Source organism: Martes martes (assembly GCF_963455335.1).
Source record: "Martes martes genome assembly, chromosome: 17".
Lineage (NCBI taxonomy): Eukaryota > Metazoa > Chordata > Mammalia > Carnivora > Mustelidae > Martes > Martes martes.
The window spans coordinates 28,880,345-28,904,002 of NC_137905.1; the positions used below are offsets into that span (position 1 = coordinate 28,880,345).

The following is a 23,658-nucleotide window of genomic DNA, read 5'->3' on the forward strand; positions in this document are numbered from 1 at the left end:
GGCCACACACGGGCATGGGGCGCGCCGCGCCGCGGCCGCCAACGAGCCGGGCGGCGCCCTGCGAGGGCGAGCGGGCGGGCACCTGGCCTCCGGCTGCCCCCGGCTGCCGCTTCTCGGGCCCCGGCTCCCGCGCTCCGGCCCGCGGCGCCTCCTCGCTGGCTTCCCGCGCGCCTCCGGCTGCGACTGCCGAGTCCTCTCCTCTGCGCGCCTTGCTCGCCCCGGCTGGGTTTCCCCCCCCCTCCCTTGCAGCTTTCTCTTTTTCCCCCTCGCTCTTTGCACTGGGGGGCTCTGCTTTTGGCTTCGCAAAGGTCCTGCCAAGATGCTAAGTTGGAAATTGAGGATTCTGACGCCTTGTGCGCGCCTGAAGCTCCTCCTTCCCGGGGTGTAGTCGGTGGGAGGACTGGCAGGAACCTCTGGGCGGCCGCAGCCAACCCGGCCGCCAGGCGCGCCTCGCCCTCTCCCTCTTCCTCCCCGGCTCCCTCTCCCGCTCGCTGGCGCTCCCCTCGCCCCTCCCTCGCGCCCGCCTCTCCTCCGCGGCCCTCCTCTCCACCCTCCTCTTTTTCTCCCCCCCCCACCCCCTCTTCTCTCCCGGGTCTCTCTCCCTCTCTCTCTTTCTCAGACTCTCGAGCGCCGGCCCCAGGATGACAATCACATCCCAGGCGCGCCGATCTCTTCCAACTTTCCTTCCCTGCTAAGTCGGGGTAGAGTGGCGGTTCCGACACAAGGCAGGCCCTGGTGGCGGGTCCGGTCGCTCCGAAGCACAAAGGCAGCGAGGCGGCGGGCTGGGCGCGGGCGAACGCTCCGCTCTGTGCTTGCCACAGTAAACCGCGGAGTTAGCGGATTTCTTGTTCCGCAAGAGGCTGGGCTCCCAAGCGGACCGTCGCCTACCCGCCCCTGGCTTCTCCCCCAAGCCAGGGAGCCGGAAAGCGAGTTGGAGACCTGGAATGAAGGTCCCTGGAAGAGACGGAGGGATGCCCTCGTCCGGGGCGCGGGGAGGCCGAGATGACTGTTCCTCTCCTCCAGCAGCAGCAGCAGGTGGGCGAGAGATAGGCCTTAGACATCTGCACGTCTCAGGCCTCCTTCCACCAACTCCCCGCCAAACGGCGAGAAAGGGGGAGGGCCGGGGTTACGGGGAGAGCCTTTCTCTAGAGGAGAGGTAATGGGCAAGAAGAGCTGCCACATGAAGAAGAAGCTGTATCAGAGTAGGTCCCCGGACTCTACTACACCCCCTCTGGCCCCCACCATGCCTCGCCGCCTCTTCCTCGGGCTTTCCATCCGCAGCTCCCTCTGCCAGGCCGGTGGTGGTGGTGGAGGGTGCGGGTCCCCTTCCCCTTAGCGCGCACTTTAGCACCCGCCCACGCTCCATTGCAAACACTCGGCTTTGCCCAACCCAACCACTGTTTGTTCAGCGAGGCGCTGGCAAGGCAAACACACACAACTGAGTCACAGGCAGAGCCCTTGCCCACGACGGCCACACAGAATACAAAACAGACCCCCTGCCATTCTCTCCATCCCGCGCCGCCACAAGCCAGACGCACTCGAACTCTGGGACAGACAGGGGCGCTGGTGAACCAAAACAGGGCTGGCATAGTGTTGGGCACTCCACTGGAGCTCGGTATATCACGGACTTCGTGATCTTTCATATAACTGGGGCACACGCAGGCCGAAGAACAACTACACAGTTCCCCGTAAGGACTTTGACAAGCAAGATACACTTTATTTACGGAGCTCCAGGCCCCGCACACTGACCCACTGAGTAAACTCGGACGCGCTCCGCTGCAGGACTTCACGCAGGCGCGCTAACTCCTCCCCCACCGTCTGCTTCGCCGCCCCCCCCACGCTCCGCCCCTCAAGCAGACGTTCGGCAGTGTCTCTGTCAGCCCCGCCCTGTCCCTCCTTGCCTCCATCTCTAATTGGGCGTTGTCCTCCCCTGGCCCCGCCCCTCAGCGACGTGAGCCCGCTTCCCTCCGAGTCACCGCGCCGAGGGGGTGGGGCCGGGCGGGGCGACGGCGCGCTATTGTCATGGAGACGAGAAGCCGGCCGCCGCGGAGGCGGGCACAGCCCGGCCCAGGTGGCTGCCAGCGGGCCGGGACTGAGGCGAGGCCGGGCGCCCGGGACGGCCGGAGCGGGAGGGAGCGCCGAGCTGGCCGGTGGTGGCCTTTCGGGCGGCCAAGGGGAGCTCGGCGTAGTCCGAGTGGTCGCGGGGAGCTACCCCTCCCCGTTCCCTTCGCTCCCGCCTCTCGCGGCCCTTGTGCTCCTCAGCGCCCGCCCCCGGCTCCGCCCGCCGCCGCCGCCGCCGCCGCCGCCCCTGCCGCCGCGGCAGCCCCTCGCGCTAACGGTCGGTAGCTGCCCGCGCGCGCCGCCCGCCGGGGGCTCGCGCCAGCCACGAGGGAGCGTCCGCGGTCCGCGCGCCCGCGCGGCGGAGGAGAGGTGAGTCCCGGGTATCCCGTCCCGCCGCGTTCCCGCCCGGTCGCGCCCGGGCTCACTGCCCCTCGCGCCGCGTCCGAGTCCCTTCGTGGACCGGATGGCCGCGGCGGTGCCCCGCGAGCCGCAGGGTGGGCGTGGGCCGCGCGAGTGTTGGGCCGGCCTCTCCTGATGTCACGGTGCCCGGGCGGGCGCGCGTGGGCGTGTCCCCTGCATCCACGCGCGGCCGCAGCACCCTCTCGGCTCTCGTCCAGGATGCTGTTTTCTGACATGGAGCCATGGAGGTTTGTGCCACCGAGAATCTGAGTCTGTCACACAGACATCCTCATTACATCATCCTGCCACTCTGGGCCGCTAGGCTATCCCCCCTTGCCCTCCCCTTTCCTTTTACTGTCTTCTTTTTGGTGTCAAGGTCTGGAGAGAATCCTGAAAGATATTGAAGCATTTCGAATTTATGGTTCTGTTGCCGTGGTTGTCACCTCCGCTCTACGTCAAATTTAAGACTCATTTCTTAAGGATGTCTCTATTTTCTGCTTTATTTGCACATTGATGGCTCTGCTGCTCGGCTGGCCACGGCCGCCTGGCGTCTCAGACTTGTGTTAATATGTGAAATGGAAGAACTGATCATTAGCAGGCAGATGGGATTCACATAGCATCTGGCGGGGTTTCTCAGTGTTCCTGTGAAAGTTTTTACGTTTTTGCTGGTAAACACGAGGTTTTTACCTTTTGATCTTGGTAGTGGCGACAGTTAAAGTTCCCTCTCCCCCTGCCTTCTCCTTTATTCATCAGCTTTCCTGTTTGGGAACCTGCTTACTTGTTAAGCTGTAGTTTCACTGGTCTCTGGTCACTGAAGCTCCCCCCCCCAACCCCCCAACCCCCCCCCCCTCAGAGGTGGGAACTCTCTCCCTCTCCTTCCCCGTTACCATTCTGACTCCTATTTTGGGGGGGGGGAACTCTTGCATTTATGTCCTTCTGCACATTTTAACTTACACTGGGGATAGGCATGCCCTGATTGCTTTTAATGTAGGACTTTTAACAAATTGTAATTTTAAGAGTTCCTGAAGGTTTATTGGTTTGTCATGTCTGCACGGATCCAGTTATGCATAACTCTTAAAATTTCAGGCTTTAAAAGAAGATCCACAATTGCATTGCCAAGACATGGCTGCAAAGCTTGCTGTTCGAGTTTTGGCCGTACAGTTGTCATTGTGTAAATCAAGTGCAAAAGAGGTTATTCCTGTTTACTTAGTGTAATAACTGTTTACAGTTAAAACTTTAAAGACTCATAAAAGTAGGTCTGCTGTATTTTAAAGATCTCATCATTCTTGTGGGTGAGACACAACACCGGCGCTAGGAAAGGCAACAGATTGCTTCTGTCATATCGCTTTGCTGTTTTGGAGTGTACTTAAAGGATTATGATTGATAAGGCTGTCTTGCCAGAGAATGTTGACACAGGTGTGCATCGTTATCTTAATTAAGATCCTGAGAAAATGTTGTCTATAAAATGGTGACATAAGAAGGGCGGCATATTTTTGTACAGTTTTGCTTTTGGAGAATTTAATTGCACTTGAAACCCGTCTTTGAGCTTCCAGATTTTGTGAGCACTCTGGCAACAGAAGTTTTAGAGAGAAATGGTAGTTTAATGTTAAGTGCTCTGGCATGTAGTAATACTACTTGTGGCTTTTTGGCCATGCCTTTGTCAGCTTTCTTTGTGCTCTTTGTGGAGTCATGGTTACTAATTTAGAAAAAAAAGCATAAATGGGACAGTCTGTTATTAAGCAAACATTTATTAATGTTGAGAATAAATCTGTAGAGGAAGTCTCGCTTAATGTGCAGAAGCAGGAATATAATAAAAATGTAAATATATGAGAAATTCATGCCACTTTATATTTTGGAAAATAGTCTCCTAGAATGTTTTAATGCTCAAAAATAGTTTCTCTATTCACATCATCAAGTATTTAGCTTAGTTGTTTATGGAATGCCTTGTTTTTATTTACAGAAATAGAAGAAAACTGTTTTATTTCTTCCAAAGAATTGTCTATAAATTCAAATTATGAGCAAGTGAAGGTGGTGCCTTTAGCCTCTTATTAGTTTAAGGATCTGAATCATAACCTGGGTGACCACTAAAATAATATCACTGTCCTTTACTTCAAATTTCTGAATGCAAAAACAATAGCAAGAGGGATGCTGCTGATTATATTACCCTTGGCTCACCCAGCACCTAATACCCTTTAACATAAGTATTGCATTAAGATTTCCCCCCCTCTCTTTGTAGCTCATGATTTCCTGGAAGCTGGCTGTCCATCAGTGGTGTATATAAGATGTGTGAGTGTTTTTCTTTAATATTATAAGTCATTGTAGAAAGAGGAAATGAAAGTGGAGGAGGCCATAGGCATATGATCGGAGAAGCCAGGTGTAGAGTCACAGCTCATTCGTGACTCCAAGGATAATTAGCTGGCTAGAATTACATGGTAAACTAAAATCAAAGAAAGACTTATTTAGGTTTGTTTGGTGAAACTAAAACAAGAGCATTAATTTTGAGATAATTGCTTTCCTTATCCCCCAACCCCCCCCCCCCAACAACATTTTTGTTCTGGCAGCTAAGATCAGCATCCCTCTGCTGTTACCCATGTGTTATTTTCAAATTTTATATGCTGTGTTAAAAGAAATGAAATAAGAATGGGAACTAATTACCTATTGTCTGTCTTAATGAATAGCACCACATAATTGTTAATATGTTTTTACATATAGAAATCTTAGGAAAAATCTAAATGTTCTTCAGTTGATAACGTGCAAATAAGTGAAATCATGTAGTTCTAAGTGAATTAAACGTGTTCTTTAGAATATGAAAACAGTGCCATATTTTGGAATCATGTTTTAACTCTGAGGTAGCACAGCCTTTTTTGCGTGGTAATAGCTCAATATCTGTGTGTTTTTCCCTTCAATTTCTACATTTTATCGGCTCCTTGAATTTTAACATCTTTTTGGTATATTGTTAGCTGTTTTATAGAGAATAATTGTTCTTAAAAGATGCAACTGATGCGACTCTAAGAAGATGTAAAATCCTGTAATTGTTTTTTTCTTGTGTAGTAATGACTGGGCTTTGCTCTCACAGCACCACTGTGAAGTGTGATACTTATAACTTATTTCTGCATACATTTGCAGTATTTTTATAGCTAGAGTATACCTAAGCACCAATTTAGCTTGGCAAATTAACTTAGATGCTTCAAAATTGAAAACCAGTATATTCTAATGTAGTTCAAGTTTAAATCTTTATTAGTAAGGATGCACTTAACATTTGTTCAGGAGAAGGAAATATAATTTTCTCCAGCAGTTGTCATTTATGTAATTCGTTTTTCTAGCCTTTTCTCAGGCTAATGCTATTCCACACCTCGATACAGCCTTTATTTGTTTATTTGGCATAATATGGAGTGATACCTTGGGGGAAATTAGATTAGATATTCATATCTAATATCCCAAAAGTATTTACATAGTCTTCTGTGTTTCTTTAAACAGAATTCTTTTCTTTTCTTTCTTTCTTTCTTTTTCTTTTTTTTTGTGCAGGTTATAAGTACCATGCTTCCATAATACATTTGGATGTTTTCAGCTAAGTTCACTTCTGAACTATGGAGTTCCTCCAATTGTTGGCTGAAATTTGTCCTTGTATATCCCTAAGCTCATCTGCAAGTGAGTGTCTGCAACACAGTCAGTGTGTTTGCGTGTGGAGTAAACCCAAAAAAGCGTCAGTGTTGGTTTTACCAAAGTATTTTTATTACTAATAGGAACTAAGTACAGAATGTAAAGAATGTCACTTGAGGCCTTTGATTATTAAAATTTTACTAAATGCATTAAACAAAAGTTCAGTGAATAGAAAAATTTCTGATTCATGGAAATTTACTGAACAATTAATTTTTAATGATATCATTGGATGGTGAAATTTGTAAACTCAGTGCTTTCCATAAAAGTCAAGACTGAGGTTATATTTTATAGAAATGGAGTTACTACTTAAAGGAAATAATCTGTTTATGCCAAATCACAGTTTTTGATTATTTTCATTACCCAGTTCTTTTAAAAATTAATTTAATGGGAGGATCAGCTCCAGGCAGGGTTACCAAACTCTTTTAATGACAAAGGGTGTACAGGTGTGTGTAAAGCTTGTCATTTCTGATCAGAATAGGAACTGCTGAATATAAGCAGATGAGAAAAAATCATCTTGCGGAGTATTCATATTGTCTATTGGGGAGAGCAAGGAACTGGGTTTAGTGATAGAGAATATTTTGTGAGGTAAGGAAGATGGTTGTATGACCGAAGGAAAAAAAGCTGACTGAAACAGAAGGCGGCTCTAGTTAGTACAGCCTGCAGTAGAGGAAATGCTTCTCTGTAAACTTTCAAAGGGCTGAAAGTGATTTTTAACATAAAGATGAAATTATATATAATTGTTTTTAAATAACACACTTGTGTTTCCCTGTCACTGATTGGGTCTTATGGAGACAGGGTTTCCTGTGTGACTTGGAGCTGGTGCCTTACAGCTAGTTAGAAAATACACGACAGGAATTGAAGGAAAATGTGAAGCAGTGAGCAGTCTGATTCCTCCCCGTATGCCTTTAAGCTTCATCTTTGCTGTTGTTGTTGTTTTTAACCACGTGTAAAGTTGTTGAATTTAAAAGAGGATTGGGTGCCCCCCCCACCAAGGAAAATATAGGAAAAATCTAAACATATGTGCAAATTGGTTTCGTTTTATATCTGTTGTCAACCAAAATTTATTATTAAGGTTTATAATTCATGTATATTAATGATACTCAAATGTATTAAAACTAGTGCTCCTTTTATATAAAATAGGTGGGAGGGTCCCCTATTTAAAAAAAAATATGAAGAAAACATGTCCTTTCAACAGTAATGGGTTATGGTTGATTAATTGAGAAGGTTGTACTAAATGTTCTCTAGTGGAAGTAGCTAGAGTGTGCTTTTTGAGAAATGTGTCATTCAGGAATAAAATCAATTGAAGTATTGATAATTAAATTGTAATTCCATGAAGGAAGGAAGTGCAAGGGAAGATGAAGCTAACTATTGCTGTTTTTCTTTTTAAGAATCTACAGTTCATAATGGAGCTACTGTACTGGCTATCGGAAGGAGGAGATTCAGAAGATAGGGAGGTAATACTATCTCTTTTAAAAGAATACTTTCCTCTGTAATCCTGAGCCTTTATTACATATAAGAACTTTATCTACCAGCCAGCAATTTCTTTAAATGTGGGGTATGAAACGATCTGACTTTCCCGTGCTGAGTTTTGAGCTGCTTCTCCTAGGGCTGTGGGCTGTGCTGGGAGAGCGGAGAAACCTCATCTAGGCCTACTCAGCACCCTTAAAATAGCTTCTTTCTGAGAAGTAGACCTGTGACAGTGGCCTCCCCGAGCCTAGTAGACGTCATTTTAGTTGGTGGCTCGTGTGCGTGCATTCAGCATGTTGCTGGCCTGTCCTCGTTCCCCTCCCAGTCTTTGTTGTCTTCTCTGGGAGCGGACCCTGCACGGGGCGATCCCCTGCCAGCCTCAGCCAGACTCTGGGTGGGAGCCTCGGTGCTTGACAAGGGGCTCCAGAGCTCTGCCGGGGAGTGAGCCGGGCCCAGCCGGGGCTGCTGGGACACAGGGCCTCCCATGCGTGGGGGTCCTCTTCCTTGTTCACCCCTTGAGCTCCCTTGCCATTTTCCTGGCAGTCCTGGGCCGGGGGTCGTGCTTTCCTTTTCCTCTCACTCGGGCTGGCTTGCTGCTGCCTCTGCAGCTGTTGCAGGGATTCACATGGAATGGAGGACTCTGTTTTCCTCTGGAAGATGTCTTTGATCATTTACCCGGGCGCTTTTGCATTTTTCAAAAATCTAATGTTAGTGTTCGAGAATGACTCTGAGATTCTCGAAGGACGAAATTCATGCCCAGTTGGTATCCGTACGAAAAGCTGCTGTCTCCTCATGCTGTGTTGCCACACTGAATATGCAGGTGAAATTAAAAACACAGTAAAACCCTTTTATGAAGGACCCGTGCCTGAGAATGTGTATATAGGCTTAAGTTGTGGAATGGCATTTATAGCTATTTTTTTTTCCTTTTTAAGAAAAATGATACACTTTTCTAGTCATCCGAAACATCTGCATCCTGAACTATACTATGGAGGGGTATATTTATATATTTATGGTGGTATATATTTAATAGGATAATAAAGGGTTTCATGGTGTCCAGTGATATAATTCAGAAATCAGTAAGCAGGGTAGTAGCTAAAAGCAAGTTCTTCCAATTAAAAGGACTAATGTACATTTAAAAAACAGAAACCTGCAGAAAGAAGAGTCTTTGATCTTTAAATAAAATGATTTTTTTGGTGAACAGAACAAGAAGGCGAAGTATACCAATCTCAGATTCTCGTATTGATGCCGAGGCAGAGGTTGTAAGCCGAGGGAGCAATGTAAATGTAGCCTGGAAAAAATGGTCGTATCGGTGATTACTTAGAAAGCAGTTTACATTCACAAAACAATTCCGTATTATGACCTTGGCCAACTTTTACACTTCAGATACTTGGGTTATTACTTCAGTTTTTAAAATATCAGTCTGTAGCTTGGGTGTAGAATGCGAGGGTATTTTTGAATTGACTGGGTCTTGATGGTCATCTTAAAATAGGCTACAATATTACAAAGTTGAAATGTAATATGTATTAATAGAAGGAAAATATAAAATCTAATATCCGGGCAACTGAGACCTTTAAACCTACTTTAAAAGTATAATCGTGACATCTACGACACTATTTTTTGTCTTTGTTGTATGGGCAGAATTATGGGTATTCTACAATCCAGATGTCTTATTTATTAATTCCAAATTTCATTCTCTATAACGGACATTAAAAATAAAAGATGTATGTAGGAGAGTCAAGTTTTGAGTCAGAGGCTAATTTATTAAGCGTTCGTACATGTATGTAGACCAGCAGCCTTGATTAATGTAGGACTGTGAAAGGGGACAGGTAAAACAGTTTTCAGTTGAAATTTACTAATGCAGCAGCCATTAAAATTAAATGTTTGTTAACATAATAGCGATGGCGTTTTCTCCTCCTCCTTCTTGTGGTTTTGTCCAACTAGATGTTACAGTGGCAGTTGCACTGACTGTTGAGTGTTTAAATGATGACACCATTATGTGAAGTGATTTTGAAATGAGAGATTTCAGCCAAGAATTACATCTGCTCCCATCTCCCTCAAATCATACTCTCTGGCAGTACGGATTATGATTGATTTGTTTGTGACAGATTGCAGGAAACAGTCATTGATTTTTCAATATTTTACCTTAAAATTATTTACAGTTGTAACCATGGGGAGGTATTTCCATGGGCTGTCAGCCCCTGAAAGACTAGGATAATATTCCCTGCTCTCTGACAAGACAAATTACCTGTAATGAGTGCAGTAGCTGAAGGGTATACTTTTATTTTAAAATATGTCAATAACCCCAGTGACTAAACGAATATTGATTTAGCATAATGAAGCCTGAGTAATGTGAAAATGAGCTTTTTCAAGGAGCCTGGTAAAGACTTTCTTTTTAGCTGGTTGTGAGAAGCTTTTCATTCTTTTCAACTAGCTAGTGGAGATAAGGAGTTTTATATGCAAACCATCAGGAGTGATAGTGTTGTTTGTGATAACAACCAGGGTCCAAATATTTTGCCTTTACTTTTATCGATTCTTTTTTCAGATCTTATTTTGAGTCTTACTTTCAGTTACAGAATTTGATTTGCTTGATCTTATCTTTAACCGACTGAGGATTTTCACAATTTCAACATATTTTGCATTAGAACCTCCAGTAATGAATATTAAAATATAACTATATGTACGATCATTTGTAGATGACATAATCATTATCTTAGGACATTTCAAATGGGCTATTGTAGTATTTAATGTGCTGTATTTTATGGTAGAATAGTTCCCAGTCCCTGGACATCAGATTACTTTCAGTGGGAATGAAGATTAATTTACTTAGGCATCAGTGCATGTTTTCATTTTCGTCCGACTTCCCTTCCCTTTTTTGAATGTAATTCTCAACTTTTGATAGATTAAGATCCCAGTACATAAGGGCCTTCAAATAAGAATAATAGTAGAGAAGTATATAGCTGTATTTTACAATCCATCAAGGAGCCTGAAGACTTTGTGCCTGAATATGTATCTTCATATCTAACTTGGTTAGGAGAAAGCAGGGTAAACATGGCTGGTAGTAGATAGAAGAAAAGAAGTGTTTAAACAAGATGCCAAACTGATACTTCATGGGAATCCAGCGTATTTTATGATAACTAACAGTAATGGCATCTAATTAAAAAAGTAGTAGGTGAAGTTCCTCTAAAAATTCACTATGAGTTCCTATTGAAAGAAATTCAGATGGCTTTTTGTGAGTGCTAGTTCTCTTGTAGGATGGCATTGGAACTGTTGCAATAAAATGAAAAATATAAACCTGTCTTTTAATGGAAAAAAGGATAGACTCTAGAACAAAATATTACCATTTTTTTCTTCCTCAGGATTTTGCCTAAGGGTGTGACACAGATGATCTCTGTCACTCGTCTTAGTTGTGTTCTGCAGTAGATTGGATGCTTTATAAAATATTGGTCCCATGGTTTCAAATGCTGTAAGGTTTCATTTCTCCATCACCCCCTCCCCCAGATTCTTTCCCTTTCTCTATAAATGGATCTTTGAAAATAGAACTGTGACGAATACACTATCATCATATATAAAACTGGTAGCCCACAAATTCTTCGATCATTAATTTGCTTTATAGTTTTTTTGTTGTTGTTAAGTTGATGTAGTATCTGTACAACTTATCCATGGATAAGGTGATATATGGAGATATGCTTTTCAGAAAAAGAAATGAATATAAGTTCTTTTTCCTCAATAGTTTTTTAAATAAAACTTTTTTTTTTCCCAGACAAATCTGGGCTAATGAAAAATCTATATTGTTGTTTAGTTTATTTTGGAGTTAAATAATATATGTATTATACTCGGCATCTCTTGACCCCATCATATAGTTTAAACCTGTGTGTTCATTTTTTTTACAGTGCATGGGTACAACTACTTAGGTGAAGCAAGTTTTAATAAATATGTAGTTAAAGGAAAGCTTTTTCTGGGGAAATTATTCTCTTTTGGATATGATGCCCTTCTCTATTTTCTCCCCCCTTAGGGGGGAAAAATACTCTGCCCTTGTTCTTCTTTAGGGAAAAATTATTTATATAGAGTGTTTTCAGATCATGCAAGTCATTGCCCGGGGTTAGTTAAAACATTTATTTTTTGAAAAGGAGAAAATGCCTGCATTTAAAAAAATCTTTCTTGTATTTGTATCTATTAAGATAAACAGTTTACTTTGATACGGTACATACCAATCTACTTAGTTAATTTTTTTTCCAGAATTCATTTTGCTGTGTTTGGTCTGACCTTCTATGATAACTTAATATAGGAACAAATTAGCATATAATTCTATTTTCCATGTGACCTCAACCAGTTGCAGAATCATACCATTACTTTCAGAGGGCAATTCAATAGTGTATGTAGACTGTAGCATTAAGTGTTTGCAAATGTTTGGTGCATCCTGGCTAACGTGACATCGAAAAGGTTTCAAAGTCAGCGGCAAGAGGAAATACTCACCCCATTACTAAGGTATGAAAACACCTCCTAAAGGTAACATTTTTAATTAGTGTACATAATTGATTAGTGATTTGTCTTCCCCCAAGCCGAAAGCAGCATGGGCAAGCTGAGTGTGGTCAGGGAAGTCTGAGTTATTAGGGATTGATGGTGACAATGATCATGACAACTAAATGGATCTTTTTTTTTTTTCCTTTTAGATTCAGCTGTCGGGGTTTGAAACTTCCTATAGTCTGTTCAATCTAGACGCAAAGGACCTGGAACAGTCAAGTGCTCAAGAGGTTTAAATTGTTTTGGATATTCCTATTTATAGACAAAAATATTTTTCCAATTCAGCTCCTCAGTTGTTTTGCAGAAGAAGGTCATACTCTTCTTGATCATCCGTTTTATTTGAAATGATTAGTATTGTAGAGTATTACCAAACACTTTCTGTTTGAATCAAAGTATAGACAAAATAAAATCATTTCTATATGTTGACTTTTTTTCTAAAATGTCTTTATTGGATCGAATGAATGTTTATACTGGAAAAAGAGAGGTCCCCAAAAATCCCTCTCTCCATCATAGCGATTCTTCTAGCAGTCCATTGTCACTGATACAACTATTACGTTTATGGGAGAAGAAAGACTTGAAAGGAATCCATATATATATTTTACTTTTCTGTATTAGTCCCCATGGAATAGAACATTTCTGCTCACAAAATCTATTTGCTCAACTCAGTTACAAGAAAGTGTTGCCTTCACGGGCAGATCATTTGTTATATGTTTGAGTATTTGACTTATGTAAAGGAGGTGACATCCAGTTCTCTCACAGAGTTCTTTTATTTGTGTAGACCGACTAATAATGGGTTGCCTTGCCATTGGGAAATGCCTTGTTGTGGCCCGTGGCAGCTGTAGGAAAACAGAAGGATGCCTCTGGCCTCTGCAGTGTGAACACTGCGAGGGGGCCTATCTGATCAGAGACAGTCCTCTGCCAGGGAACTGGGGAGATTTGCAGATGCTGGTGACACCTGTAGAAACGGCTGTGGGTCCCTATTTTGTTCTTGACCCAGTTTGTACTCTAGCCACTTCTGTAGTTTCTACAAAGCATCAAAGGGGCTGTGATGTATTCTCAAGCTCGGGTCTCAATATGGCCAAGTAAATTTATTAGGCTAGAATATTGCTTCTTCTGAAATTTTTAACTGAACTTTGCATTTCGAGATAAGTACAGGTTTCACATGCAGTTGTACTAACTAATGGAGGGATCCCTTATACTTTTTACCCAGTTTTGCCTCATCGTGACACTTGTAATATGTAGTGTAATAGTATCACAGCCTGGGTGTTAACATTGATACACTCAAGGTTCAGAACATTCCCTTCACCACAGGGATTCTTCCTGCTACCCTTTCATATCCATACTCGCTTCTCCCCTGCCCTTCTCCTTAATCCCAACAGCCACTTGCCTGTTCTCCATCTCTATCATTTGGTCTTTGCCAGAGTGTTCTATAAGTGGGATTCTGTTGTGTGTTACCGTGGGGGGACTGGCCTTTCTCGCTCAGCATACTTTTTCTGGAGATTCGACTTGCCCTTCTCAGGACTTTATTCTTTTTTATCGTTGGGTAGTAGTCCAGGGTATGAAGGTCTGCAGATTGTCTAACCACCACTGGTCGGGACTAAAGGCTTGTTTCCGGTTCCTGACTGTGACGAACAAAACTGCTATAAACATTTGTGTACAGGTTTTTGTGTGAACATAAGTTTTCATTTTTCCTGGGAAAAATGCCCAGGAGTGCAATTGTGGGTCATATGATAATTACACGGAGTCTTTCTTTTTATGACTAGACTTGATTTTGTGTGTGTGGAAGGGGAGACAAGGCGGACATAGACATTTTTGCGGTGTCTTTGCTTTAACTGGATTTGTTTCTGATTTTAAAATATGCAAACTCTCTCGAATAACTTGTAGCCAGCTATCAAAAACAGTTCTCCACAATCTAGGTTTTGTTCGTATTTTTAGAGAAATACTTTTGAAAACAATTGTTTTTTTTTTCCTTTTTTTTTTTTTTTTGATAAATAATTTTGTTTGTAAAGGTAGACATATATGGTAGGGAGGATGGTGCAGAGCTGATGGGTTACTTGGATAAATATAGGGGGAATTTTCTAAGTGTTAGTTGAGACTTGGTATTCGAGGATATATTGTAGTAGCTTCCGAACGGATAGGCTCATGCTTTTGTCACTAACCTTTTGCTGGCAGTTTTTATTTGTAGAATTAATTCATTATCTTAACAGTCGGTTTTCAGTAGTGTTGCATTTCATGCTCGTTTAATTTGACCACAAGACTTGTGTTTGTAAGAAAAAGAAGGAAATAAAAACCAAAAAGCGTCTTTTCCTAGTACACGAGCCTTAAAAATGCAACGACTTTATATGATGCTTACCAGAAGAAACTGTTTGTTCCCAGCCCTAGTGGAAATCATACTGTTTTACTATATTTACCTCAACACAATGAGACATGTACAAAACCATGTATGCTATATTTGGGGGGAGACCCACTGAAAAGATTTTTCAAGGACCATTTTTACTCTGATTTTTCACCATTATATATTTTGACTTTAGAACTCTTACCAAAGACTGAGCTCCATTTTGTTTTTAGAAGCATTCGATGTCATTTACTGGTTAAAATGGTCCTGCTAATGAAAGTCAATATTATAAATCTTTAACTTTTTCAAGTGAGGCACTAGACTCAGGGGATCTTTCAGTGCTTCTAAATATAGTTTCTATCTCTAGCCTGTTATGTTTACGAGCACAGTGATAGGAATGACCTAAGACAATAAAATGGTCCTTGCCCTTAAAAAGGACCTAGATAAAAGATAACATGTATGTATGCACATGGTATCTTTTAATACCATTAGGTCACTCATCATTAAGCAGCTACCGAAGCACCCCACATTCCAGGCACTTTTAGGTGCCGGGAACCGAACAGGGAAAAGGCAATACAGCCTCCCACCCCCCGCCTCCACCTTCTCTTAGCCTGGTCTTCATAGGGCATAGATTAGGGAGTAAGGACAGGGAAGAAAAAGAAACTGAGAGACCAACACGACTGCTCATGACTAGAAATCCAGAACCTTCAGAACTCAAGAGAAAGCCCAGGCCAGATGGAGCTGGCAGAGCAGGCCTCACGGAAGATGGCAGCGTGGAATTTTGAAGGAGAACATACGTAATATGGAGGATATCAGTGAAGAGACGGAAATGAGCTCGTGTGTGGTTTGTTAAAAGTGGAGTGGAATCTGGTCTGGCTAGAATTTCCTGGGGCATTGAAGGGGTACGACACTTGCCCAAAAATCTTCCTGTTTTAGGAGCTCACCACAAATGAGGCATGCTGTTTAAAAGAGTAATACTTGATTTTAAATACATGGGTTTGAGTGAAAAACAAATGGATACTCTTCCTCCTAAAACTAGGGCGTGGAAGTATGTTTCAGCTTTTAAGCCTCCGTGTGTGTGTGTGTGTGTGTGTGTGTGTGTAAAACAAAATATTTTATTTCCCTCCCTTTATGTTTGATTAGGAATAAGAGGTTTTATACTATTCTGGTGTCTTAAATGCATAATCTATTAAGACTGTCATACTTCTTAAGATTGTTGTTTATTTTGGGCTTTAAATAGCAAAAGAACTTAAAGTTCTTAAAGCTCCAAAATGAAAACTGCAAGATCACATATAGATAAAACTTTATATCAAGAGAAGATTTGTAACGCATCGAGAGAGCTGATGGCTTTACTAAGGAACTATTTTGAGTAAGCTAAGAAAACACAAGCATTGCTGCTCATTTTTTTTTAAGTGCATGAAGCGGTAAGACTGTTAAGGGCCTTTTCTAAATATGTGCCTAATTTTTCTAAATATGTGCCTAATTTTAGGAAACTAAAGAAACTTAATAAACTAGGAAGTTAATATCACCAAGGCCCCTTGAACTTGAGAACTTGGAAGAGACCTAAGGGTCTATTAGAGTTTCTTTACATTTGTAAAAATCATAGATTTGATCAAAGTGATTTTAAAATCAATCACCAAAATTACGGTACTCAGGGTTTTATATGTTGTAATATTGATGCCAATATGCCTGACTTTATGGCATTGCCAACACAAATCATGTTTTGTGGAAGGGCTACACTAGGTCGGCAACCTAAAAGTTTTGAGTATACATGAAGAGGAAGCATTGCAGAATCATCTCGTAATATTGTTCAGCAGTTTAAAAAATAAAACAGTGCAATTTTAGTTTTTAAAATTTTTTTTACAAATGCTGCAAATCATAGGTTGGTTACCACTAGACTTCCTGACTCTGCCATGATTGCTGCATTCTCTGTATATTCTTTTAAAATACCAGACACTTTATAATTTTGTCTATAATTGTTTATATATATATACATATATATATATATATATTCTCCACAAAATGTTTTTAGAACAACTTATTGCTAAATTACCTTAACCCACTTGCCATCTTTAAACTTTTCTGTATGAACATTGAAGTGTGAGTTGCAAGATACATTGGTAGAGTATTTTTGTTTTTCCAGGAGCCTTCTTATTCAAAATAACTTTCAAACTTAATGTATAAAAATAGCAGGCCGCTTCCTCCTGCAGGCCTTTGAAGCTGGAGATGACACATTCGATATATGAAGAAACTGAGTCCCCGCAAGATGAAATGACTAGCTACTAAGTAATAACGAGGATCTTTAGAATCAAAAGCAAAAAGCAAATGCATGGAGATGGTCTGTCCCCAGTTCTGGGAATTCGCTTTAGGGTTGCTTATATCACACCCCTATCCTTGGTGTATCTTATCCTACATATGTCAGAAACAAATGTCTGCTTGCCATCTGTACATGTCATACCGACATTTGGGCACCAAATAAGGGTCTAAGTACCAAGTTCAAGGGTGTTAATCTCAGAACTGAATTTCAGCCAAGAGAATATTGCATTCGTTCACTACTTTTTACGCCTCCCTGCTGTACCTAAGCACTGTGATAAATCCAGAGAACCAAATATGAATCCGATATGTTCCCTGAGTTCAGTAAAGTGAGAGTGGGGCTCAGGCCTGGAGGAGAAATGGTGAACAGCACACGGTGCTTGCTTGTCGAGCGTAGGGCTGAACCTCTACTGCAGAGATGGGCGTCAACAGACCGTTTTACCCTTTCAACCCAGCACAGTAAGAGGGAAAGCCAGATTCTGTGGGACCACAGGGTCACAACTCCTAACCAAGCCTGACAGACGGCGGACAAGGTCAAGGAAGGCTTCGCAGAGGAGACGGGCATTAGGATTGAGCCCTGAAGGAAGAGGGCTCCAGGCAGGGGGAAGCAAAGACCAAAGAGCAGGAGAGCCTGATGCATCTGGGAGTCTGAGAAGTTTGAGCAGAGTAGGAGGGGTGTGGGCAGAGATGGGAAGGTTTGAGGAGAGGCAGCAGGGCCAGGCTGCAGAGGGCTTTCATCTGCCTGGCCAGGAGCTTGGACTTCGTCTTAGGTCCGCCTGATCAGGTGTGCATTTTACAGATACCTCCTTGGTGGTGGCGGGGCGGAAAGACACTGGAGACCAGCAAGATCAGGTGGAGAGAGACTAGTTGGCTGATGGTTGCTGGTAAGTGTTCAAGAGGGAGGGAACAGTTGTCTGAGCTAGGAGAGAGGCCAGGGACGAGAGGTGTTGAAGGATTGATGGGAAATACCAAGATGCTAGAAATAAAAGGGCTTGGTGTCTGGTTTTACATGAAGGTAAGGGAAAAAATACGACCACGAGGGTGTCCACAGGACTTAAGCAATCAGGTCGTAGTGTCGGTGTTCTGGGACCAAGGTGAGAAGGTCTTATGGGAAGAAAAGACACCGTGTGGGCCGAAGAGTTGGGTTTGACATGATAGTAGAATAGCCAAGGAGTTTGGAACTCAGCATCTAGTAAGCAGGCAGGGACCAAATCTCTTCTTCCACAGTGATGCGGTTTGTGTCTTCTCTTAACGGGAAAATTTCTCCAAAAATGTGTTTTCTCTCCTTATTAAGTGTTCTTTATCACATGATACAGCTGTGAAAAGCAAGTCTGAGATGGAGTGGTTCAATATTACCAGGCAATGTTTGTTTTGAAAAAGATGGGGTTCAAAAGTATGTAAAGGGAGTAAAGTGAGTGTTCCTAGCCACGGCTGTCCCCCAAACATGAAGTGTACTGTTTCAATTGTGCATAAAAAAATTTTTTTTAAGATTTTATTTATTTATTTGTCAGAGGGAAAGAGATTCAGAGGCAGACAGAGGGAGAAGCAGGCCCCCTGCTGAGCAAGTAGCCTGATTTGGGACTCGATCCCAGGTCCCTGGGATCACGACCTGAGCTGAAGGTAGACACTTAACCCCCTGAGCCACACAGACATCCCATGCATAGAAATTTTAAGATGGAGAGAGGTAAAACATTTCCAAGGCAAAAAAGCACTGGAGAATATTTTTGTTTTGGGAAATTGATGACTTTGGATTACAGCATAAATTTAAGTGATTAGTACGTACTGTTATCTGGATCTTAATACCTCAGACATTCATTCCACAAGTACTTACTAAACACCTACTAGGTACAGGATACTGGACAGCACTGGTCATAAAGTAGAGACGACAGTGGGCATGGTCCTTCCCTCATAGAGTTTATAGTCTAGCTGTTGGGTTGTTAATCGTAAAGGTAGATTTTTATGATATTCCTGCCTGTATCTGCTTGATGTAACTGATATACATCATGAGGAAAACTTGACATACATAATGAGGAAAACATCAAATCCATGATGTTGAACCAGCCTTGCTCACGTGACAATAAATCCCATTTATACAGCTATGGTGAATAATCTGCACCTGTGTTATGTAATTCTTTTTATACATTGTTAGATTCAATTTGCCAGTATTTTGTTGAGGTTTTTTGCATCTATGTTCATGAGAGATATTGGATTTTAGTTTTTTTTTAAATAATTTCTAAACACCTTTTTCTGGTTTGTTTGTTTGTTTATTTATTTATTTATTGGTACTATAGTAATTCTGACCTCATAGAATGAGTTAGGAAGTTTTCCCTCTTTTGTCTTCCAAAAGAGACTGAAGAGAATTGGTGGAATTTATTTCTTAAATGTTTGATAGAATTCACCAGTGAACCCATCTGGGCCTAGTGTTTTCTGTTTTGGGAGATTATTTATTATCGAGATTCAGTTTCTTGAATAGAGTTAGGCCTATTCAGATTGTTTGTTTATCCTTGGGTAAGTTTTGGCAGATTGTGTCTTTTAAGGTATTGGTGTACTTCATCTAGATTATTAAATTTGTGAGCATGGCGTTCATAGTATTCCTTTAGTATCCTTTTAGTGTCCATTGGATCTGTACTGATGTCCCCCTTTCACTTGTATTAATAATTTGTTTTCTTTCTCCTTTTCTCTTAATTAGCTTGGCTAGAGGATTATCAGTTTCATTAATCTCTTTCAAAGAAATAGTTTTGGTTTCATTGATTTTTCTGTATTGATTTCTTGGTTTCTGCTATATAATTGGTTTCTGCTCCAATTTTTATTATTTTTCTTCTGATTATTTTGGATTTAACTTGTTCTTCTCTCTCTAATTTCCTAAGGTGGAAACTTAGATTATTGTTTTTAGAACTTTCTTTTTTTCTAATATATGCATTCAAAAGCTATGAATTCTCCTCTAAGTTCTGCTTTCCTTCCATTCCACAGATTTTGCTAAGTTGTGTTTTCATTTTCATTTAGTTCAAAATGTTTTGAAATTTCTCTTGAGATTTCTTCTTTGACCCATGTGTTATTTAATTTTCAAATACTTTGATTCTTTCAACTATCTTAATTAGTTTCACTAAGTGCAATTCCAGTGTAGTTTGGGAGCATATATGGTATGAGTCCTATTCTTTTAAATTTGTTAAGGTGTGTTTTATGGCCCAGAATGTGGTCTGCCTTAGTGAATGTTCCATGTGAACTTGAGAAGAATGTGTATTCTGTTGTTGTTGGATGAAATAATCAACAGATGTCTATTATATATCTAGTTTATTGATGGTGCTGTTGTGTTCAACTATGTCCTGACTGATTTTCTAACTGCTGGGTCTGTTCATTTATGATAGAAGGGTGTTAAAGTCTTCAACTATAATAGTGGATTCATTTATTTCTCCTTGTAGTTCTATCTATGAATATCCTTCCATCCATCAGTGGATTCTTAGGTTCTCTCCATGTCTTGGCTATTATAAATAATACTGCTATGAACATGGGGGTACAGTTATCTTTTTAAGTTAGTGTCTGGTTTATTTATTTATTTATTGATGGATTATTGGTAATTTTATTTTTAATTTTTTGAGGAAACTCCATACTGTTTTCTGTAATGGCTATGCTATGTTGTAATCCCCCAATAGGGCTCAAGGGTTCCTTTTTCCTCACATCCATGCCAGCATGTGTTATCTCTTGTCTTTTTGGTGATAGTCATTCTAACAGGTGTGATGTGATATCTCACTGTGGTTTTCATTTGCATTCCCTAATAGCTAGTGATGGTGAGCATCTTTTCATGTATTCTGTTGGGCATTCCTGTATCTTCTTTGGAAAAAGTTCTATTCTAGTTTTTGCCCATTTTATAATTGGATTATTTATTTATTTTGGATTTTGTTTGTCTGTTTTGTTTTGCTATTGAGTTGTATGAAATCTATATGTATTTAATGTATATTAGATATTAACTTCTTATCAGATATATAGACATTTCAGATATATGAAAATACTTTTCCCCATTCCATAGGTCATCTTTTCATTTTGCTGATGGTTTCTTTTGCTGTGCAGAAGCTTTTTAGTTTGATATAGTCCACTTGTTTGTTTTTTATTTTGTTGCTTGTGCTTAGGTGTGATTTTTAAAAATTCGTTACCAAGACCCAAGTCAAGGAGCTTTTATCCTGTGTTTTCCTCTAGGAATTTCATGGTTTATATTTAAGCCTTTAATCCATTTTGAAGTAATTTTTGTGAGTGTAGAAAGATAGGGGTCAAGTTTCACTCTTTTACATTGAATTTCCAACTTGCCCAGCACCATTTATTGAAGAGACTGCTTTTCTCCAGTAGTTATTCTTGCCTCCCTTATTAAATATTAATTGCCCTTATACGTTTGGGTTTATTTCTGGGCTCTCAGTTCTGTTCCACTGGTCTCTTTGTTTTTTAACAGGTATCATACTGTTTAATCACTGTGGCTTTATAATATAGCTTGAAATCAGAAAGTATGATGCCTCCTGCTTTGGTCTTTCTGAGGATTACTTTTGCTATTCAGGAGATCTTTTGTGGTTTCATATAAATCTTAGGAATGTTTTTTGTATTTCTGTAAAAAATGCCATGAGAGTCTTGGTAGTGATTGCAATTGCATTTAATCTTTTGGTAGTATTGATATTTTAACAATATTAATTTTTCCAATCCATGAACATAGGATACCTTTGCATTTATTTGTGTCTTTTCAGTTTCTTTCATCATTTTCTTATATTTTCATCAATGTCCTTGGCTGAATTTATTCATCAGTTTTTTTTTGTATTTGGCGCTGTTAAGAATGGGATTGATTTTTTAAAATTTCTTTTTCAGAAAATCTGTTGTTAGTGTATGGAAAGACTACTGATTTTTGTATATTAATTTTGTATCCTGCAATTTACTGAATTCATTGACACAGATGTTTATTATCAGCTTGTGACAAGACAAATATTAAAGATTAAGAAAAAGACTGGAGACACTTATATAGCAATTTGACATTGCCCTGAAATCCAAGGGCATGATTTTGTATTTTACAAAAATTTCAGTCTACAGAAGAGTAGAATTAGAAATAAAATCAAATAAAAACAAACCATTGGTCTATCACTACAGATAGATGGAAAAGCATGGGACAAAGAAGCAGTTGAGAAAATGATGATTTGGGGTGGAAACAATAGACTTTTGCAGGTGTCTGGAAAGTGCCCTGAGTGCCCAGGGAAGAAGCTGGAATAGCTGGAATTCAGAGAAGGATGATTAGGGAATTTCAGAGCGGACTTGGTTGGAAGGGTAGAGCAGCATATGGGAGAGCAGAGGCACCCGCCATCTCCCTTCTACCTCACCTCTGCTGTCAGAGTGATCTTCCTGAAATGGAGATCTGATTCTATCACACCCTTGTTTAAATCCTTCAGGTAGAAGGGCGCCTGGGTGGCCCAGTGGGTTAAGCCTCTGCCTTGAGCTCAGGTCATGATCTCAGGGTCCTGGGATCGAACTCCGCATCGGGCTCTTTGCTTGGCAGGGAGCCTGCTTCCCCCTCTCTCTTGGCCTGCCTCTCTGCCTACTTGTGATCTCTCTCTGTCAAATTAAAAAAAAAAAAAAATCCTTCAGATAGATACCCTCCTGCTTAACACTCCTCTGCCCCTCAGCGCCATTTGCAAGGCTGCTTAGCACCGGACCAGGGGACCCCGTTAGCATCATTGTCTACCATCCCAGCCAAGCATCCTCCCCACGCAGCGGCTACTTGCCGGGAACAGACCCCAGCAGGCACTGCCACCTCCTCACTAAATAACTCTGAAACCAGCATCGAGAGAGCTCAGGGATGGGGCAGAGCAGGGAAGAAACTCATTGAGGTTAGCCCACGGGCTGTAGTTTGTCAACCTCTGCTCAAAGGAGAGAGAGTCTCCCCATTCTCCTGCCCTGTCTCTAAACAACCTTCCAGAGGCCTCGCTGGCTTTACCTTTAGAGTTTCTAAATCCCTGGATCTTATTTTTCCTTCCCCAAATAGCACAAACAGTGCGTCATCTGCTTCTCCTTGCCTCTCAGTAGCAGAAGCTTGAGATGTCCTTTACCGGTAAAGTGAAAGATGTATGACAGGCACTGAACACCGTGGGAGTGTTTGTAAATTTAATCCTTAACCCGGGTCTTCACGAGAAATGGCTGAGGTTCCCCCTGTGGAACTGTTCAGGAAGGAAATGTTGCCATCAACTGATTCTGAACGACAGCCAGGTTCAGCTGGTCTGTGTAAATGCTGGAGCTGGAGAGTCAAGTTAAACTTTTCCTAAACTGGGGTACCACTGGGACTTCGAGGACATGCATGGCCACGGTCTAGATAGACTCTAGAATTCGCAGCTGTGTGGAAAACGGCATGGTTTGCTAATGCCTTTGAGTTAATAGAACAGTAGACAGTAGAACAATGCGTACCTTAAGCCAGTAGATGTTGAAGGCAAGCATGCTCGTTTCCATGGTTATATACTCTAGAAAATGCTCAAACCAAAGAGTCACATCAATTAAAATCCAAAACGATGGGGTTACTAAAACTGTGACATAACCAACACCAGACAAGCGGGTGAAGGAAGATACAGCCTTTGTCACCTGCCTCAGCCCACAAGAGGCTCCGTGGAGGTCACCCTGCCTCCCTATCTCCTCGACGTCACAAATCAGGATGTCTTCTGTCGTTGTGACCAAACAGGACCAGCCTGTAACGATGCTAGAGCCCAGGTAGGGGTGAGGCTGTAACCCTGACTTGGTCCTCATCATCTCCTCATGCTATTTGGAGACTGACCAAAGTCTCCTACTCGCAAAGCAAACCAGCATTTCCTGCTCTTAGATGCGGTCCTTGTCAGCGCATCCTTTGTAGCTGGCAGTGAAGCAATGTCCTTGAAGATCTCCCACTCTTTCTC

At 41.8% G+C, this 23,658-nt stretch overlaps 1 long non-coding RNA gene across 2 annotated transcripts; it reads left to right on the forward strand.

Annotated features, from left to right (window-relative positions):
• Positions 1-2,024: 2,024 nt before the first annotated feature.
• On the forward strand, positions 2,025-12,533 carry LOC308358709. 2 transcript variants are annotated; one of them, XR_013968332.1, is made up of 5 exons: positions 2,089-2,430; positions 4,697-4,746; positions 5,986-6,108; positions 7,509-7,574; positions 12,258-12,533. It is a non-coding gene; the product is annotated as an uncharacterized lncRNA (long non-coding RNA). The 2 variants fall into 2 exon arrangements; XR_013968331.1 differs by lacking the exon at positions 4,697-4,746 and having other exon boundaries at positions 2,025-2,430.
• The last annotated feature ends 11,125 nt before the right edge of the window (positions 12,534-23,658 follow it).